The sequence below is a fragment of the Protopterus annectens genome, chromosome 2.part0, assembly GCF_019279795.1.
Source record: "Protopterus annectens isolate FY-2018-M chromosome 2.part0, PAN1.0, whole genome shotgun sequence".
Taxonomy (NCBI): domain Eukaryota; kingdom Metazoa; phylum Chordata; order Ceratodontiformes; family Protopteridae; genus Protopterus; species Protopterus annectens.
The window spans coordinates 1,578,182,606-1,578,202,007 of NC_056728.1; positions in this window are offsets into that span (position 1 = coordinate 1,578,182,606).

The following is a 19,402-nucleotide window of genomic DNA, read 5'->3' on the forward strand; positions in this document are numbered from 1 at the left end:
ATTTAGACAGGCCTGCCATTTCTCAAGGGGTCTTCAGGCCTTCCTCCTTCTCTATTAAAGCCTTCACTAAATCTAAAGCAGCCATGAAAACCAAAAAACAGGTTCCTCAGACCCCCTCTCAAGGCACCATGCCTAAAAAACAGATGCTTAAAATGGCTGAGGATTTGATTACTCTTATCAGGGGTTCTCAACCCCCCTCTGACAAAAGGCCCAGGTTAGAGGAAGACTACCCTTGCTCAGATCAAGCTTCTATTACCTCAGAACTATCTGAGGACCAGGATTATGCCTATTCTCCATTCGAAGACTGTTGCAGAGGAGTCTATTCTCTCGGCCCCCCCCCCCCCGAGGACTTCTCTTTTGGGGAAACCCTGCATACATTGAGGGAACACTTTCACTGGGAAGGCCAAGATTACTCAGATTCCAAGAAAAGGCTCAGGGAATTTCTTCTGCTCCCCCAGTATAGGCCCCTGGCTATCCCTCCTGTTTTAGATATATTGGATGATGTGTACACAGAAGCCAGCCTTAATCCAGATTCTTTGCCTCCAGCTCCTGTTAAACCAGACAGGTATTACCGGGTTCCTGATTCTCACCAGTTCCTATATAAAAGCCATACTGCTGACCCAGAAACAATTTCACAGAGTCCCAAGGAAATTAAGGCCTCTACTGCAAAAAACCCATTACCTTCAGAGAGAGATTCCAGAGCTTTAGAAAGGTGGGGGAAAAAGGTGTACACCTCGGCCACTTTAACCATGAGGGCATTAAACTGTCAGTTCCATATGTTAAGGTATCAACAGTTTTTGATAGCTCAGCTGAAAAGCAAGATGACGCAACCAGAACAACAAGATTTAAAAGAGTTAAGGATTTGTTGCATGGTGCAGAGCAAGTGGGTAAACATACCTTGCAGTGTGGTTTTGATGCTTTAGAGGCCTCATGTAGAGCTGCTGTTACGGGGTCTGTTATACGTAGGCACGCTTGGCTCAAAGAGCAAACCTTACCAGATCATGTCAAAGCTAAATTATTAGTTGCACCTCTTCAAAAAGATGTATTGTTTGGTGTTAAAGCTGAGGAGGTGCTAAAGAAAATGGAGGAAAAAGCGAAATCAATGCAAACAGTGATAGATTTCCTGCAGGTACAGCCTCCATGTTTCAGCAGAAACTGGCCTTCAAAAAACTGATCCTTTCCAGCCATGGACAGACCTCAAAGGGGCAGATACAGGCGCCCAAGGGGTAGAGGGCAACCTCAAGGATCTTTCAGAGACAAACAGTGGCAAGCACCAACCCCAAGAGGTGGAGAAGATAGATCACAGTCTTTTAGAAAACAGACACAATGACTTCCCCCTACACCTGCCAAGCAAAGCTTTAATGGCAGCACCTTTGGGTGGAAAACTGACATTATTCTCAAAAAATTGGCATATTGTTACAAAAGACAAATGGATTCTGGACATTATAGACAGAGGCTACAAGTTCCACTTTCACACCCTTCCAAAAATGAGAGGCATGCCAAACCTGCCACAAAATCAAAGGGCAGAGGCACAAAAACAAGTTTCAGCTCTCATGGACATGAAAGCAATTCAAGAGGTACCTGCAAAAGAACAAGGTCAAGGGTTTTATTCCAGCACTATTCCTGGTACCAAGGAAAGACAAAGATTGGAGACCTATCTTAAACCTATCCATCCTAAACACATATCTACAGGTGCCAAAATTCAAGATGCTCACATTACAGCAGCTTCTTCCCATGCTGGGCAAGGAGTCTTGGCTGGTAACACTGGACCTCAAGGAGGCATACCTGCATGTCCCTATCAGACAAGATTGCAGAAGATACCTCAGATTTCTTGCAGGTTCAACCTATTACCAATTCTCTGCATTGCCCTTTGGCTTATCTACTGCGCCCAGAGTGTTTACGAAATGCCTGGCATCAGTAATCGCCTTCTGCAGACTACAAGGGATACAAATCTACCCATATCTGGACGACTGCCTGATCCAAGCGGATAGCAAGGACATACTACTGCAGCACCTGGCATTTGTAATAAAACTGTTGAACTTCCTGGGATACACAGTCAACAAAAAGAAATCAAAACTAATACCCTCTCAACAAATAATTTTCCTGGGTGCCAGCTTGGATACAACCACCCAGATGGCTTACCTCACGCCAGGCAAGCAAGGGCAACTGTCTCAATACTTCAGAAAAATGGCAATTTACACCAGGCTAACTGCAAGGAAAATCCTGCAGGCTCTGGGATTCATGGCATCTTGCATCCTATTAATCCCATGTGCAAAGCTGCATATGAGGAAACTTCAATGGTACCTGAAAAACTTATGGTCTCAACACAGCCACAGCTTGGAAGCAATTATCCCACTCATTCCATGCCTTCAAAAGGAATTTTTGTGGTGGGCTCAAGCTTGCCAAAGAAACACAGGTCTTCCTTTCTGTGTACCTCAAGCAACTCAAATCATCACAACAGACGCCTCAGACTACGCCTGGGGAGCACACATGACAGATCAGTGCATTCAGGGAAAATGGACCCGAAAAGAGAAGCACCTTCACATCAAAAGGAGATGCTAGCCGTGCAAAAGGCTATTATGACCTTCAAAGACCTACTGCATCCAGGCCAGCTATTGATAAGGACAGACAACACCACAGTGATGTGGTACATAAACAAACAGGGGGGAACTCATTCATACCCCCTGTGCAGGCAAGCCATGACCCTATGGAACACAGCACTGGAATTGCAAATTCAACTACAGGCACAATTCCTGCCAGGGAAGGAAAACACACTGGCAGACAACTTAAGCAGAAATATGACAGACCCACACGAATGGAAGTTGCATCCTCAAGTTTTCACAAAGATAACTCAGGCATGGGGACAGCCAGACATAGATCTCTTTGCTACCCACAGAAATTGCCAGTTAAAAAAATTTTGTTCAAGGACCTATCATCCACAGGCCTGGAAAGTGGATGCACTTTCCTTCAATTGGGCAACATTGACAGTCTATGCCTTCCTTGCCTCTTCCTCTGCTGCCCAAAGTTCTATTAAAAGCCAGAGCAGAGAGGCCAAAAATGATTCTCATCGCTCCAGACTGGCCAAGACAGCACTGGTATCCGCTCCTGAAGAGCCTGACACATTCCCCACCATGGACCCTACCTCTAGTCCCTCTTCTGTTGTCCCAGCACAACTACAAAACCCTTCACAGCCGTCTCAAAACCCTAAATCTAGCTGCATGGAGAATTCCTTGATTTCCCAACAGTTTCTACTCTCCAAGGAGGTGCAGGACGTCATCTTGGAGGCCAGAAGACTTTCTACTAGAAAGGCCTACTCCGCCAAATGGAAACGATTTTGTGCCTGGAATCAAAAGAAGGGGCAGAATCCTTGGGTAATAAATATACCTCAAATTTTGCAGTACCTAGCTGAGATGTTAAAGAATGGACTTTCCTTCTCCTCCATCAAGATCCACGCTTCAGCCATTTCTGCACAATACAACACAGATCCTCCTTTATTCTCTCACCCTCTCTTAAGGCAGTTCCTCAGAGGGGCAAAGAATATAAAACCCCCAAGGAAACCACCAGTCCCTGCTTGGGACCTCAACTACGTATTGGAAAAGCTGACCCTTCCTCCCTTCGAGCCAGCTTCTTCAACAGAGTTACAGTACTTGTCATGGAAAACAGCCTTTCTTCTGGCTATCACCTCAGCACGCAGGGTTTCGGAGCTACAGGCCCTCATGGCTGTGCAACCATTCATCATTTTCCATCAGGGCAGAGTCTCCTTACGAACCAATCCTACCTTTATGACAAAGGTAGTATCCAGTGTAGCTTTGAATCAGACTATCCACTTACCTACCTTTTATCCTAATCCACAAAACAAAGGGGAAAGACTACTACATTCCTTGGACATTCACAGACAACTTTGTTACTACTTGGACAGAACAAAGCCATTCAGGAAATCTGAGCAACTCTTTGTGTCCTATGCTGTAGGTGCTCAGAGAAAGGCTATTTCCAAACAGACAATTTCAAAATGGATAGCCCACTGCATACGCTTTTGTTACTCATTTCATGGAAAAACTGTGCCTGCATGCATCAGATCCCACTCCACCAGAGCCACAGCTACCTCTGCAGCCTTCCTCAGGGGGGTCCCTACCAAGGACATTTTGGAAGCAGTCACCTGGAGTTCAGTGCACACTTTCTCCAAGCACTATCACCTCCCACTGTACTCAAAATCTAGAGCGGGCTTTGCCACAGCAGTCCTGCAGGGCATCCTAGCCCCTCCTAACTCCACTTAGTGCCTACCACCCTTATTTAGCTTTGGGATTCTACCCATCTGTTATGACTGCAGCTGTATGCACGATGAACATAGTACAGTTTTGTACCTACCATAAATGTAGATGTTAGAGTGCTCATACAGCTGCAGTCCAGGTTTCCCTCCCTCCATCCCCTCTTAGGACAGGCCTTATGACAAACACTTTTCATATAACCTTTTTGGGGTATTCTTTTATGGTGTATTTGCTTGCAACTACTGTTTTTGATTTATCAACATTGCATCTTTGCGTAACATTATGTTTGCCTTCTTTCTGGGGGCACCTGACATCTGGGGCAAGAAAAACTGAAGAAAATGGCGTTGGCTGCCTCTTTTATACCCCTGCCGCGCTGACGTCAGGGAAGAAGCGATGACAACCGACGCCGGACCTAGACTTTGGAATTCGGCTGACCGAGGACCCGCCTGACGGCAGGATAACCCATCTGTTATGACTGCAGCTGCATGAGCACTCGAACATCTACATTTATGGTAGGTACAAAACTGTACTTTTCAGCTCATTACAACACAGAGCCACCTATTTTTTCTCATCCTTTATTAAGGCAGTACCTCAGAGGAGCCAAAAACTTACGGCCTCCAGGGAGAGCACCAATACCTGCATGGGACCTCAATTATATCTTGGAAAAACTCACTCTGCCGCCTTTTGAGCCAGCCGCTACAGCTGACATAAAATTTTTATCATGGAAAACAGCTCTGCTCCTAGCAATAACCTCTGCAAGACGAGTCTCAGAGCTACAGGCAATCATGGCTGTTGAATCTTTTATCATTTTTCATCCAGATAGGGTTTCTCTAAGGACAAACCGCACTTTTATGCCTAAGGTAGTGTCCAGTGTGGCCCTCAGCCAAACTATTCATTTGCCTACCTTTTATCCAAACCCGCAGAATAAGGGTGAGAAACTTCTGCATTCTTTGGACATACACAGACAACTGCGCTTCCACTTGGACAGAACCAAAGCTTTCAGAAAGCCTGAGCAATTACTGGTAGCATATGCTGCAGAATCACAAGGAAAGGCTATCTCAAAGCATACTATTTCCAAGTGGATAGGTCACTGCATTCGTTTATGCTATTCTCAACATGGCAAGTCAGTGCCTAAGGACATTAGGCCACATTCAACCAGAGCAGCATCCACTTCAGCAGCCTTCCTCAGAGGAGTGCCAACCAAAGACATCTTAGAGGCTGCAACTTGGAGTTCAGTGTATACTTTTACAAAGCACTACCACTTACCAGTCTACTCCAAATCCAGGGCAGGCTTTGCCACTGTAGTCCTGCAGGGCCTCATAGCCGCTCCTAATTCTATTTAGCTCCAACCTCCCAACCTTAGCTTTGGGATTCAACCCAATTGCAATGACTGCAACAGTGAAACACGATGAACATAGTACAGTGTACCTACCATAAATGTAGATGTTTGAGTGTATTCACTGTTGCAGTCCAGGTTACCCTCCCACCACCCCCCATTTCTTTGCTGGAACTTATCTGTACTTCTCTATTCTATACAACCTATGTTGTGTATTTGCTTGTAGATGAAGGAAATTTGTTACTTCTGGCATGCATGCTTTATAGACATATTTTTAGCCTACCCTTTTGGGGCCACCTGACATCTGGGGCCAGAAAAACTGAAGAAAATGGCGTCGGCTGCATCTTTTATACCCCTGGCGCACTGACATCAGGGAAGAGGTGACAGCAACCGATGCCGATCCAAGACTTTGGAATTCAGGCCGACTGCGGGTAGCCTGCCAGCAGGATAACCCAAGAGTAATGACTGCAAAGTGAACACACTCGAAAATCTACATTTATGGTAGGTGCACAACTGTACTTTCTCCAGTATGGCTTTATTTAACAACACCTGATCCTTTGTTCCATATGACCATCTTTTATTGTCCTTTTGTTCTCCTGCCATAATTAAGTTTTCTTCTAAATGACTATAAACCCTGTTAACATCAGTTCCTGTGTAGTTTATGTATTGGAAGTCAAGTTATTGGTCTGCAATTTTTAGGGTAGCTTGCAGATTCACTCTTAAGTAGGAACATTGCTTTGCTTGTTATTAGCCAGGTTGGTGTCTGTTTGGGGTGTGCATATAAATAGGTTCATATGTGTGTACTAGGCTAATAGCCCTGGAGCCTTTACAAACCTACCACATAAAGGTGCCCTGGCATCATGCTGCCTGACATTAGTTCCCATTGCCTCTGTCAAGTAGAGCCACTGGAGTTCTTACTCATAGCTAAATCTTTGTGCAAAGAAGTTAATACTTCTAACCAAAAGTTAGGTACTGCATCTGGGCCTGGGGTTTTCCAGTTAGAGGTTTTCTTAACTACTTCATTCCATTTCACATCCTGTACCTTTAAACTTCTTATTCTTTTTTTTACTTCTTCTCTCCATTTAGCATCTTTATTATGTTCCACGGGATCTTCATAGATACCTCTCCAAAATGTTATGTTCCACAGGATCTTCATAGATACCTCTCCAAAATGTATCTACTACTACTTTTTTTGGTGGTCTTTGAAATTCCTTTTACCTTATTTCCCAGCTCTTTGTAAAACTTTTTGGATCATCGATAAATAGCTTATTTTGTACTTTTTCCCTTATGTATCTGTGTATCTTCTAAGTTTTTCCACCTGTGCTGAAACTTTTAGTTTATTTGCGATAGTGCATGATAGATCCTGATCTGTTCTGACACTGTGCATTGCTTTAATCACATCTATCTCTCTTAGTATTTGTTGATCTATTCCCACTTCTATAGTCTTCTAAGAGTGACACTTCTTGTCTTAATTGCTTTATAGTTTTCTTTATTCGATAGCTCCATGATGGTGTTCAACTTCTCCCCTTCCTTTCTCCTCACTACCCTATGTTCTTGTGGTAAAACCTCATCTGTTATTAATTTAGCAGCACAGTAACATATCCTGTTTACTTCTATTGTATAGGTTCATAGGTAGGTACTAGGCTATCCGCCCGAGTGCATTTATAAGCCTAGCCAGAGTGTGTCGGCTTTCGCCGCCCCATTGATTAATTAACTGATCCTCTGTCAAGCAGAGCCAGTGAAGTGATCCCAGGGGTGTATTTTCTGTTACCCATCCACTTGTCAAGGATTCTCTTGAAGAGTGTTCGTGAGGGGCTCTGCCTGCTGTAATTTGGAATTTTGTTCCAAAGCATGGGGAGTCTCTGTGACAGGAATCTATTCCTCCAGCATGTTCTATTTATTGTTGTGGTGAGGTTTAGCTCACTAGAGCACGCGGCTCTCAGTGACTTGGATTTCTTTAGGTGGAGCATGTCCATCAATTTTGAGTTGGGCATGGATTTGTAAGTCAGGCAGAGATCACCTCTGACTAAACGATATGTCACGGAGTACAACCGGAGATTTTTCAGTCGGGCTGCATAGGATATATGTTTGATGCCAGTAATCCTCTTGGTGAGGTACTTTTGTGGTCTTTCCAGCTGTTGGAAGTGTCTTGTGAGGTACATCTCAAATATGGCATCGTACTCTATGATGGGTCTATAGAGTGACAAGTAGCGGGGCACTATAACCTCTTTATTTCTAGATGCGAACCCTTTAGTAATTAGATGGGCCACATAGAAGGATTTCCTAACTACTTTGGCAATAGGATTGTCAAAGGAGAGATTACTATCTACCTGGGTCCCCAGATCTCTTATTACCCCTTCTGTATTAAGGGGGCTGCCACCTGTGTGGTAATTTGTGGGTTTTCTGTTTTTCCCAAATGGGATGACTATGCATTTTTTGGCATTTAGCTTGAGGCCATGACTTTAACACCAGGTGTCCGTCTCAGTAAGGCCCTTTTGGAGGATGTCCGTGTCAGCCGGAGAGTCAATTATGGCTCCCAGTTTGCAGTTATCGGCGAACTTGGTTAGCCATAGTCCTTCTGTGTTTGCCTGTACTTCTGAGAAGTATATGCCGAACAGTAGGAGTCCCAAGTCCGAGCCTTGCGGGACACCACTTGTGACTGGTTTAGAGTCGGACCTGGAGCCTGCTATTCTTACCGTGTGAGTTCTGTCTGTAAGCAAGTTAGCAACACATCTCGTGATGTAGGGGTTTATGTTCAGGCTGGTGAGATTCTCTGTAATACCCGAGTGGGGAATGGTGTCGAAAGCCTTGGCGAGATCATGGTAGGCTGTGTGAACCACCTTTCCCTCGTCTATGGCCTTGGTGACCGTCTTGAAGAAGTCAACCAGGTTTAGTAGGCATGATCTGCCCTTAACAAAGCCGAACTGGATCGGGTCAAGTGTTTGGAGGTTCCCAATGTCTTTGTTAATGAGTTCCATGATGATGCGCTCCATAGCCTTGCAGACCAGGCTAGTCAGGCTTATGGAGTGATAGTTACCAGGGTCAGTTGTGGCCCCTCCTTTGTGGAGAGGAATAACCATTGCTGTGCACCATTCTATGGGCACGTAGCCTGTGGAGAGGCTGAGGTTGAACAGCGTGGTTTAGGTGGGGGATTAGTACGTTCTCTAGTTCGTGCAAGATGCAGCCTGGGACACCATCTGGTCCCATTGATGCTGTGTTTTTGGCTTTTGAAAGGGCTGTTTTCACCTGTGCGTCTGTGTTTTTTGGGACACTACACGTTTCCAGTATTGTTGTGGGCCCTTTTGGAGGTGAGAGGGGGTGAAGTTTGCACTGAATCTATCTGCCAGGATGTTGACAATATCAGTAGGTTCAGTATATTTTGTGCTATTTTGCACTAGTTCAGTGCATATCTGCGAGTTGCCACTTAGATTCTTAACATAGCTTAAGAAGGCTTTGTGGTTATCTTTTGAATCCTTGGCTATTTTTCTTTCAAAGTTAGCCTTGGATGATTTCATGAGAGACCTTAGTTTCCTCTTGATATTGATCAGGGATGTCTTTCCTTCTTGGGATTTGCTTTTTTTCTGAACTGGTTTCCTCCTTCTATTGTATAGCCTGTTTATTGCAGGGGTCCACCAAACTGGTTTTCTTCTCTTAGAGGAGTGAGTCTTGGTTTTGCTAGGGATGGCACGATCCATGCATCCTTGTCTGTGCTCATAGAGTGCATTTGTAAAGGTTTCTGCATCTTGGGCAGTGTTATCCTTTAGCATGGGGGCTGTGAAACTTACCACCTCTGTCTTAAGTAAGGTGAAGTTTGCTTTAGAAAAGTTTTTTACTGTAGTTTCCTTAGTTGGGGGTGGTGGTGGGGTGTGAACATCCAGAATGATTAGTTTATGGTCTGATCTAGCCAGTGACGGGTTGACCTCCTGTGTGGAATACCTGTCGGCAATGTTGGTGATGACCAGGTCCAGTATGTTTTCACCTCTGGTAGGGGAGTTTATCAGCTGATCCAGGGCGTTTGAGTTGATGAATTCCAGGAAGCGCTGGGCCTGGGAATTTGTATTTGAGTAGTTTCCCAGTGAATGGTAGGGTAATCTGCCAGTATCAGGGTGTTCGGTAGGACCTTCACGTTTTCCAGTGTCTCCAGAAAGGTGGAGTGGTGGTCCTGGGTCATGGAGGGTGATCTGTAGCAGGCCATAATTTGCATTGCAGATTTGCCCGATGTGAGTTGCACATGGATGATCTTAAAGGTATCATGCTGTGCCACTAACCTGGAGGTGTAGATATCCTTGATGAATATGGATACACCCCCTCCTTTTGTGTTTCAGTCCGTGTTCTGTGGACAAAACATGTGGTATGAGTTGTAGCCCGGTAGTGCTGGGATGCTGTCTGGATCCTTGAACCAGATTTCAGTTACTGCGCAGATGCTGATGTTCTCCGTACTGAGGAGTGCTTCGAGCGTGTGCATTTTGAGATTTAAAGTCCTGGTGTTGAGTAGCATAACCCTCAGTTTTTTGTTAATCGTGCTGTTTACGGAGGTGGGTTTGACTTTTGAGCCTTGCCTAAAAAAGGCACTATGGGGGCAGCAAGAGCCTTGGCCAGTATTCAAAAGCCTAGGGGTGACAGGTGCAAGCCATCTCTTGAGAAGCAACGTGGCTTGTTGAGCATTTTGTCCCAGGCTGACGGACACTGGATCCCCTTTGAATGACACCAAAAGCTTAGCCAATTGTTGAAATTGATCATTTTTTCTTTATACTGAGGTATCATTCTTGGTGAGGGCAGGATGCTATTCAGGGTCAGGGTCATACCAGCCTGGGCTGCATGATCAGAGATCTCTTCCATGTTTCTTTTCATGTAGTCCAGGGAGGTACAACTCAGGTCATTCACACCAACATGAACAATGACAGAGTCATATTTGTACTTGTTCTAGAGTGACCTCTGTGCTTGTGTTATGTGGTGGATTCTGGCTCCTGACAGGCAGCTAACAGTAACCTTCTACTTGTCCAGCCTAGTGAGTGGGACGTCATTGTGCCTGACTATAGAGTCACCTATTACTAGTGTGTTAGGTATGTTATTTCACCTTAAGGGCTGTGATTGTGCGGCACACTGATTTTGTGTTTTATGTGTTGTCTGGTTTGTGACGGGAAGTGCAGGTTGTTTGGGTGTCTGCTTTGGAGGTCTCTGATGCTTTTGCAGGTTTTTATTTAGAGCCTCCGAGTATGATTTTGTGTATTTATGTGTATTTTTTGCCAGTGCTGTTTTAGTACGTCTGTGTGCGGCTGGTGGTGTGGTTGGAGATAGCTTAACTACCAGTTTGGCTGTATAATTGCATCTCTCGCATATGTTAGTGTTTTGTGGTAGGAGGAGAGGGCTGTCTGTGTACATGAGCCCAGTTGTAACATTGCCTCAGGATACCGAAATTCACCAGCTGGACTGGAGAGTACACCTGAAGTTGCCCTTTGGTCATGCCTGAATAGTAGGGTGAGCTGCTTAGTCGCTTGGTTGGTGAGGGTTGAATAAGAGCCTTGCCCTGCTTGGCAATCGGTGTCAGGGTATATTAGTGTTTGCTATTAGGTCTGAACAAGTGCTGGGCTGTAGGATGCTTTTTGAGTGCTTAGGTTGAGAGTTAGACTAGTTTCAAGGGAAAAATTGAAGAGGACACTTAGTGGAGCCGGGAATAATTTAACTGTAGCTAACCGGCACTGCCCAGTGCACAAAACCGTACAAACGTGGTTTTTATAGTAGGGAAATGAAAGAGATAGAAATTAGCCTAAAATTGCTAATAAACTACTAACTTCTGGGCTGGATCCACTCCTCCAGGGACAGATAGGTTGCTCAAAACTCCTCTCTATCACAGGTGAATAGAGAAACTTCCTTCTATCCAAGTAAGGTATGGGCAACTCAGAAACTAGTATCACAACCCTGAATTCAGTACTAGTCTGAAAACTGGACTATACTAGCTTAGAAAGGTGGGAAACGAGGAATTTTTTTTTTTTTGGGGGGGGGGGTGGTTGAAAAGATAAGGCAAAAACAGTAAAAAAAATACACTTAAAACAGCTTTAAACTACTACAAACGATCAGAAAAGGCTGTCGCACTTTAGTGTGTAACCTACAACAGTTAAATTATTTAAAGAAAAACAACTTTTTTAAAGTGCAGGCAGTCAAATAAGTACAATATGTGAAAAAGAACAAGATTTTAAATCACAATAAATGCTGGAAATCTGCCTTTAGGCGGAAAACAGTTACGTATAGCAAGAAAGTACAGAAAACTGATACTTAATCACTCCAAAGTCTCCGTTCTAAGCTAGAAGGCTTGTATCAGTTTAAGGCTTTCTAGTGCTACCCAGTAGGTTAGTTACAGGAAAGATGGGAAACAAGCGCAGGTGTGGTCTTTTAAACCAGAAAGTTGAAAGAGATGGACAAACTGTCCAAATGGTCAATAAACTACAGTTTCTGGGCCAAGAACCTCTCCTCTTGTGGTAGACAACCTACCTAGTGCTTACCACTCCCACTGATAAGCTAGAAGGCTTTCTTCCAACACAGAAAGGCTTGCAGGGCTCAGAAGCTTACCAACAGTCCTGGATACAGCAAATCTGTACCTGGACTAGGCTAGTTACAGGAAAGGTGGGGAACAAGTACAAACATAGGCTTTTAAGCCAGCAAGTTGAAAGAGAATGATAAACTGCCCAAACGGCCAGATGAACTACAATTTCTGGGCCAAAACTCACTCTTCCTGTGGAGGATAGGCTACCTAGCGCTTACCACTCCCATTGATAAGCTAGAAGGCTTCCCTCCAACACAGAAAGGCTTGGGGGGCTCAGAAGCTTACTAACAATCCTGGATACAGCAACTCTGTTACCGGACTAGGCTAGTTATAGGAAAGGTGGGAAACAGGCACAAGTATGGCTTTCAAACCAGAAAGTTGAAAGATATGGAAAAACCTGCTCAAACAGCCAATAGCCTCAATTTCTGGGTCAGGCTCCCTGATGCTTACCACTCCCACTGATAAGCTAGAAGGCTTCCCTCCAACACGGAAAGGCTTGGGGGGCTCAGAAAGCTTACAAACAGTCCTGGATACAGCAACTCTGTACCTGGACTACACTAGTTATAGGAAAGGCAGGGACCAAATACAAAATGGGCTTTTAACCAGAAAGTAGAAAGAGATGGAAAAACTGCCCAAATGGTCAATGAACTACAATTTCAGGGCCAAAACCCACTCTTCCCATGGTAGATAGCCTACCTAGTGCTTACCACTTCCACTGATAAGCTAGAAGGCTTTCCTCCAACACAGAAAGGCTTGGGGGGCTCAGAAGCTTACCAACAGTCCTGGATACAGCAAGTCTGTATCTGAACTTGTCTAGTTACAGGAAAGACAGGAAACAAGCTTAGAATTTATTATTTTTTTTTGTTACAGAAAAGCGGCTAAAACAGCAGCAAATACAATTCAAATTGTAGTGCAGGCCAGCACACCCGAATGTGTAGCAACACTACGCAAATACAGTTCAAATAAATGCAATTACATTAACAAATGACTAAAAAACAAGTGCAGAAGGCAATAAATTAGAAGGCTACTAACAAGCAGTAATAAGTGCAGAGTAAGAGCGAAAGCACACAGAAGAGCAACTAAGACAGTTACAGTAAGAGCAGCTGAATAAAAAAAAAAAAAATATATATATATATATATATGTTTATTTATTTTTTGAGGTAGGGAACGGAGCAGGATTAAGAGGCTTGAAGTCAGAATATGATGTCACTGCACTCAGTTGAGTGAGCAAATGAGATGGGCCCAGAAGGAGTATCCAAATACAAATCTACAAGAGGGGCAGGCAATTTCAAAGCCACCAACATTAACACCAGAACAAGAACAGGGAGGGTGGGTAACTAACTGTAGAGAGATAGCCACAACTTCTGTTGAGTTAATATTCAGTGAAAAACACAAGTAAATAAATTAAATACAGTACTATATGCAAAAGAGCAGATAAAAGTGTACTTAAATTCACTTATATGTCCAGCTGATTTTAGGTAGATGTTAGCCGGCCAAAGCTCTGATATTAAGCAGAGATAACTCAAAATGTACCACTTATATAAGGCAAGACAGAATGTCAGTCATGAGCTGAAACCACCCCCCACTGCAATCAATGGCTACACAGGAATTCTAAAAAGTACTCTGTAGAGAGACAGCCACAACTTCAGTTGAGTTAATATTCAGTGAAAAACACAAATAAATAAATTAAATACAGTACTATATGCAAAAGAGCAGATAAAAGTGTCCAACTGATTTCAGGTAGATGTTAACCGGCCAAAGCTCTGATATCACATGAATCTCTATGGACAGTCCTAATTACAGCATGCATTTGTTTTATCAGATTTCTAACTTTTTTTGGTTTTATTGACCTTCTGCAGTCTACTTCTTTCTTTGATCTTGATAAAATAGACATGGATAGATATATTAAGAAACTCTTCTCTTAGCTCATTTTCTTCCAAACTGAGGGCACATCCCTTGTTTTCCATTTCCTGTGGGCATTCTATAGAAAGTTCTATAGCAGTTTCTCTTCAATGCCATCCTGTGCCATCTGTCATATTGGAACTCACTGACCTATCACTCCTCAACATTGACTGCATCAGAGTTTGCTGTTCCTTTTCTTGATGTCTAGCTTCACATGAACATTTATACTGGTTTCCTGTGAAAGGCTCCAAAATATCTTCATATGGCACCTGACCAATTGCTTCCTGTTCCACTGGCTTCCCCTTAATTTGGATATCCATTGCTTTATCCTGTTGTGGTGCTTTCTGAATTAGATTTTCTACACTGAATCCTTCACTTTGCAGATGCTCCATAACCTCAATTGCTATTTCTTTAACTTCTCCATTACTAATCTCCTTTTCTACCTTTCCTCTTTGTCGTCTTATTTTTTTGTATTGTAAAATTTTCCATGTCTATATTCCTTTGCCTGTATTTCTCTTTAAATATTTTTGGTGCTGCTTTTTTTGTATTTGTTAATTTTGCTTTTTCCTTTGCATAAATATTACACCATATTAAATCTCTTTTTCTTTATCATGTCTATATTTTTTCTTCAGATGTCTCCTGATCTTCCTGCTTCTCCTTACGTTGGGGACTCACGCCATCATGCTGTGATGTAACCTGCATTAGACCTTATACACCAAATCCTTTACTTCGCGGGCATTCCATAACTTCAACTTCTATTTTTTTAACTTCTGCTTTACCTGTCATCTTCCATCTTTGTAATATTATTTTTTCATTGTAAAATTTTCCATAGGTGGATGACTTTGCCTGTATTTCTCTTCGAATATCTTTGGAGCTGACTTCTTTATATTGATTAATTTGGCTTTCTCCTTTGCATAAATATTGCACCATATCAAATCTCTCGTTCTTTCCCATGTCTATATTTCTTTTATAGGTTCATAGGTGTTTACTAGGCTAACGACCACAAGGACTTTTTTAAGCTTAGCCACGTATCCCAAATCTCTGACAAGCTCTGATACCCTTGATAAGTGTAAGCATGGGCCTGGGAAATATTTTTCAAATACCTCTAGGTTTTGTTTAAATTTTCGCACTTCCTCAGATGCTTCTTTTTCCAAACAGATCAAAGTTTCTTGATCTATATACTGTTTTTCACAAATATGTTGTATTAATGAATGCAAATTTTTGTTTGAAGCTTCTGACAGTTTTTGTTGCAGAAGTATTTTTCTTTCCTCTAATTTCTCTGTTAATTATTTTGTAAACTTTGTGTCTGGAAATTCTCGGCTTTCTGCATAATAGTAACAATACATCATTTCTTTCTTATCCTCAATAGTCCACTCTGTCATCTTTAGGTGTCTTTATGGCTCTTCTTTGAGCCTATGAGCCTATCAGTTTTTGTCATTTTTGTGAACTGCTACTTCTTTCCACAACAAAAGGGGCCATCCTCCCCCGGGCCTGGCCTGGCCCTATTGTAGAAATGCTTCTATATTTTGAGGATTATACACTGTCATTTTTTCCATTCCTGGCACCAGGATTGGGCACTTTTTTATTCTGGGTCTTGTTCACCCAGCTCTCTCTTTTAATTTTTGACCTACTTCTATCCATGATATATGCTATATAAATACAATCTATATATCAGTGCCGCCTTGCTGAGATTTTGAGAAAACAGGGTCCACCTCGTGAAGATACTCACCAAGACTTAAGGATGAATTCTATTTCAGCACTACTACTTTGCTTGCTGACTTTTCATCTCTCCATTCGGACCCCCTTGTGATTTGTGGGATGGCCATTGAGACCATGTCAGTTATGTAGCCCTGTCACTGCACTACAGGCACATCACTTGGTAACATGGATGATGTGCCACTGTGTGACTTTGTAGTATTTTTGAAGATTTTTTTCCCATAGTTCTAGGTGCTTTTTACCTCAGTGCCTGCAGACTGGCAAGCTGTTCCCATGATTTGTCCTGAGCAAGTTTGTCAAGCAATACTAGGAAGTTCCCAGTGCAAGGACAAGATCCTTGCATGATGGGCCATCATTCAGGCAACCATGCTCATACCTTTTGTACATACAAGCATCATGGCAATGATGACATTTCTGTTTGGGTCTATATTACATTGTCGAAGTTTTACAACTTCGAATCACTAGACATCGACTGCTAGTGATCGAAGTTGCAAAACATCGAACAATGTAAAAAAAATGAAGTAAGCTGAAAGGGTTTAAGCAGGGGGGCAAGCCCCCCTGTGCCCCCCCCACAACCCCCGCTATTTAAATATGCCAACTCCGAGATCGCGCTACAGCCTAGCAAAGGGAAACCTTCCCTTTCCTGCGCTTAACTCCGTTAAAGTGCAATCTCGGAGTTGGTATATTTAAGTAGTGGAGGAGGTAGGGGGCAGGGTGGCTTGCTCCCCTGCTTACAGCAGTCACTTTTGTTTTGTTTTTGTTTTTTATTTTATTTTTTTACATTTTCGAAGTTTCAGTACTTCGATCATTGCCGACCATATGGTGTTCGAAGTTCTGAAACTTCGATAATGTAATATAGACCCTTCTATTTTAGTCCCTCACCCACCACTGGTAATTAGCATGAGTAGGTTTGCCACAGTGGGGCATCCAGTATCCTCCATGTGAATAATCATGCTACCACCCATACAGTAATGAATGCTAGTATCACTTGCTTTGAAGCATCAGGCCCATGTCCCTAAGCATGGCTGTTTCAGTGCTTTGCGAGTCCCCATTTACTGAGTAGTGATTGGCCATCCAAAACATTCTCTCTCCCCAACAATTGGAGAACCACATTTCACTACTCATGACTATCCATACCACTTGGCTCTTCCAGCATCCAAAGCAAAGCTCAAATTCTGGTCATCTGGGTAATAGGGCTTCATCCCTCAGTGCCACACAGCCAGCCATGTATTTTCACAGTTTTGAATTGTTCGCTTCTTTCTACTTTTGCTTTCAGAATTTCTTTGTTTCATGGTCATGCATTTATTTTTGGCATTTAACGTGATCTGAGTCAGAATTGCTCTGGTTAAAATACTAGTGAGAGTAGAGGAAGAACTAAGCCACTTGTAGGCCTCTAACTGCTTGTAGAACTTTGAATTGTGCTGTTTTTCTGTTGGCCAATGGAGTCATTGAATTTCTTGTATTTATCTGCTATAATAATTTGCCTGTGTTTGCAAGGCACTGCTCCTTGCACAGCCATTTTAACTGTGCACTGTAAAGATGCAGAACCTAATCTTTCTCAATACAATGTAGTCCAGAAATTTTGAGCACACTTAAAAGTAAGTAGCTATGCAAAGTGATTAATTCCTATTTGTGTATAGACTGGTATTGTTCATCTCAGATATACAGCACTTCAGTTAAGCAACTCCTAATAATCTCTTAGGCACTACTCACCCTCCAGCCCACTGTAGCAAGCATTTGGAACCATGAAGCTGCACCTTCCAACTGCTTCAGCAGCCAACATGGTTAGAATATGCATCCTGAGAGAATGTTGCAATTGTCTCATATTCATTTGACATACACCGACCCTTCCAAAGAAAAAAAAACATTTCTTGCCTCAGAATGAAGCTTCAACATCCAAGTTGCAATCCCTCCCTCTTTGCAATGTTTTAGTAATCTCACCCACTGGATCAACTTTATAATCCCAGAGCTGCTCGTTTTCATAGGGGTGGATGCGCACAGATCTTATGTCCGCCCACTTTGGAAACATCTTTGTTGCAGGGGTCAATTAATTCCCTGGTGAAATGTCTTGGCATTTAAATTATGTTCCTGCCATAGATCCCTTACTTCTCAACATGCTGGAAAATGTGCAGGTAATCTGGGCAAAGACTAAAGTTATTGGGGGGGGGGGGGCGTGGTTGGCAAAAATAAAAACGCTTTTCACATAAACTAAAGTTAGAAAGTTGATCAAATAGCAGGAACTAAGTGTACATCTCCTAAAGGAGATGACGTTTGAAACTAAAATGTATGTCATTATTTTTAGTAGTGTCAGAAAGCCATCAGTTTTATGAAGAACAGACCGAAGGTATGAGACAGAAATCTGAACATTCAGCAAAAATCTGGATAGCTGAGAAGGACTAGTCATTGATTTGTAGCCATTCAGGGATGGAAAATACATACAGGTTTGTTTAATTCAGTTTGGGAGTAAGACATAATTTCTTTGGGAAGGTCATACTCCTTTGTTTTTTCAGGACTACCCATGTGTGTGTGTGTGTGTGTGTGTCTGTGTCTGTGTGAGAGTGGGTGTATATATAAAATGTGTGTGTGTGTCTTGGTGTATATTGACAATCTGGTGCAGAGAGGCTGTGTTTACAAAATCCAGGAGTCTCTGTGCCTATATGTTTGGTGTCGTATACGATTCCCAATTAATAGTGGGGTAATGAAACTCACCCATGACAAATCCAGAGATGTTGGACATGCTACACCTAAAGAAATCCCAATCCCTCCAAGCTACATGCTCTAGGGACCTAAACTTTGTCACCACAATAAACAGGACAAGCTGGAAGGATGGATTCCTGCCCCAGAGACTTCCCATACTCTGGAACAGGCTACCCATCTATGTCAAGCAAAGTTCTTCATTAGCACTCTTCAAGAAAAATCTTGATGAGTGGATGGGAAATAGGAAATACACCCCGGGGATCACTTCTGTGTCTCTGCTCGATAGTGGCACAGGAAAATCACTTTCTTGGGTGACGTAAGCCAGGGAACCTTGTTGGTTAGGCTTATGTAGGCCCTTGGGCTGATAGCCTAGTACCTACCTATGAACCTATGAATATTGTATTTGTTTGGATGGTGAGTATTTCCAGTAAGTTTAAATATATGGTATGGGTTTCCTTAGTCTTATAGGGTGACCTATAGCTTGTAAAGGAGTGGTACTGGATTTTACCAGTGGTCATTAGAATGTGGAGAAGCTCCAAGCCTTAAGGTGCGTTTGTTTTTTATGTAAATTGAGACACCTCCACCTTGATTCCCTGTCTGTGTAGTGGATGGCCTGAATGTATAGGAGGCATTACAACCTTGCACTGTCAGTGTGCTCTACACAGCTTTAAACCATATCTCAGTGACGCATAGACATCCGCAGTCTCTAAAGTTAGTAGAGCTTCTAGTGAGTGAGGTTTCTGTTTCAACTCCTAGCATTGTGCAATAAGACTTTTAGATTTTCTTGCTGTCCATTTGCTATTTCAGAAGTACTTTCAGTTTGGCATTACCGAAAAAAGCACTATGTGTGAAGGACAATTTTTTTAACTAATATTTGAAAGCCTAGAAGGGTGAGATGCAATCCAACCCTGGCAAAACAGCATGGTCTGCTAACCATATCCTTCC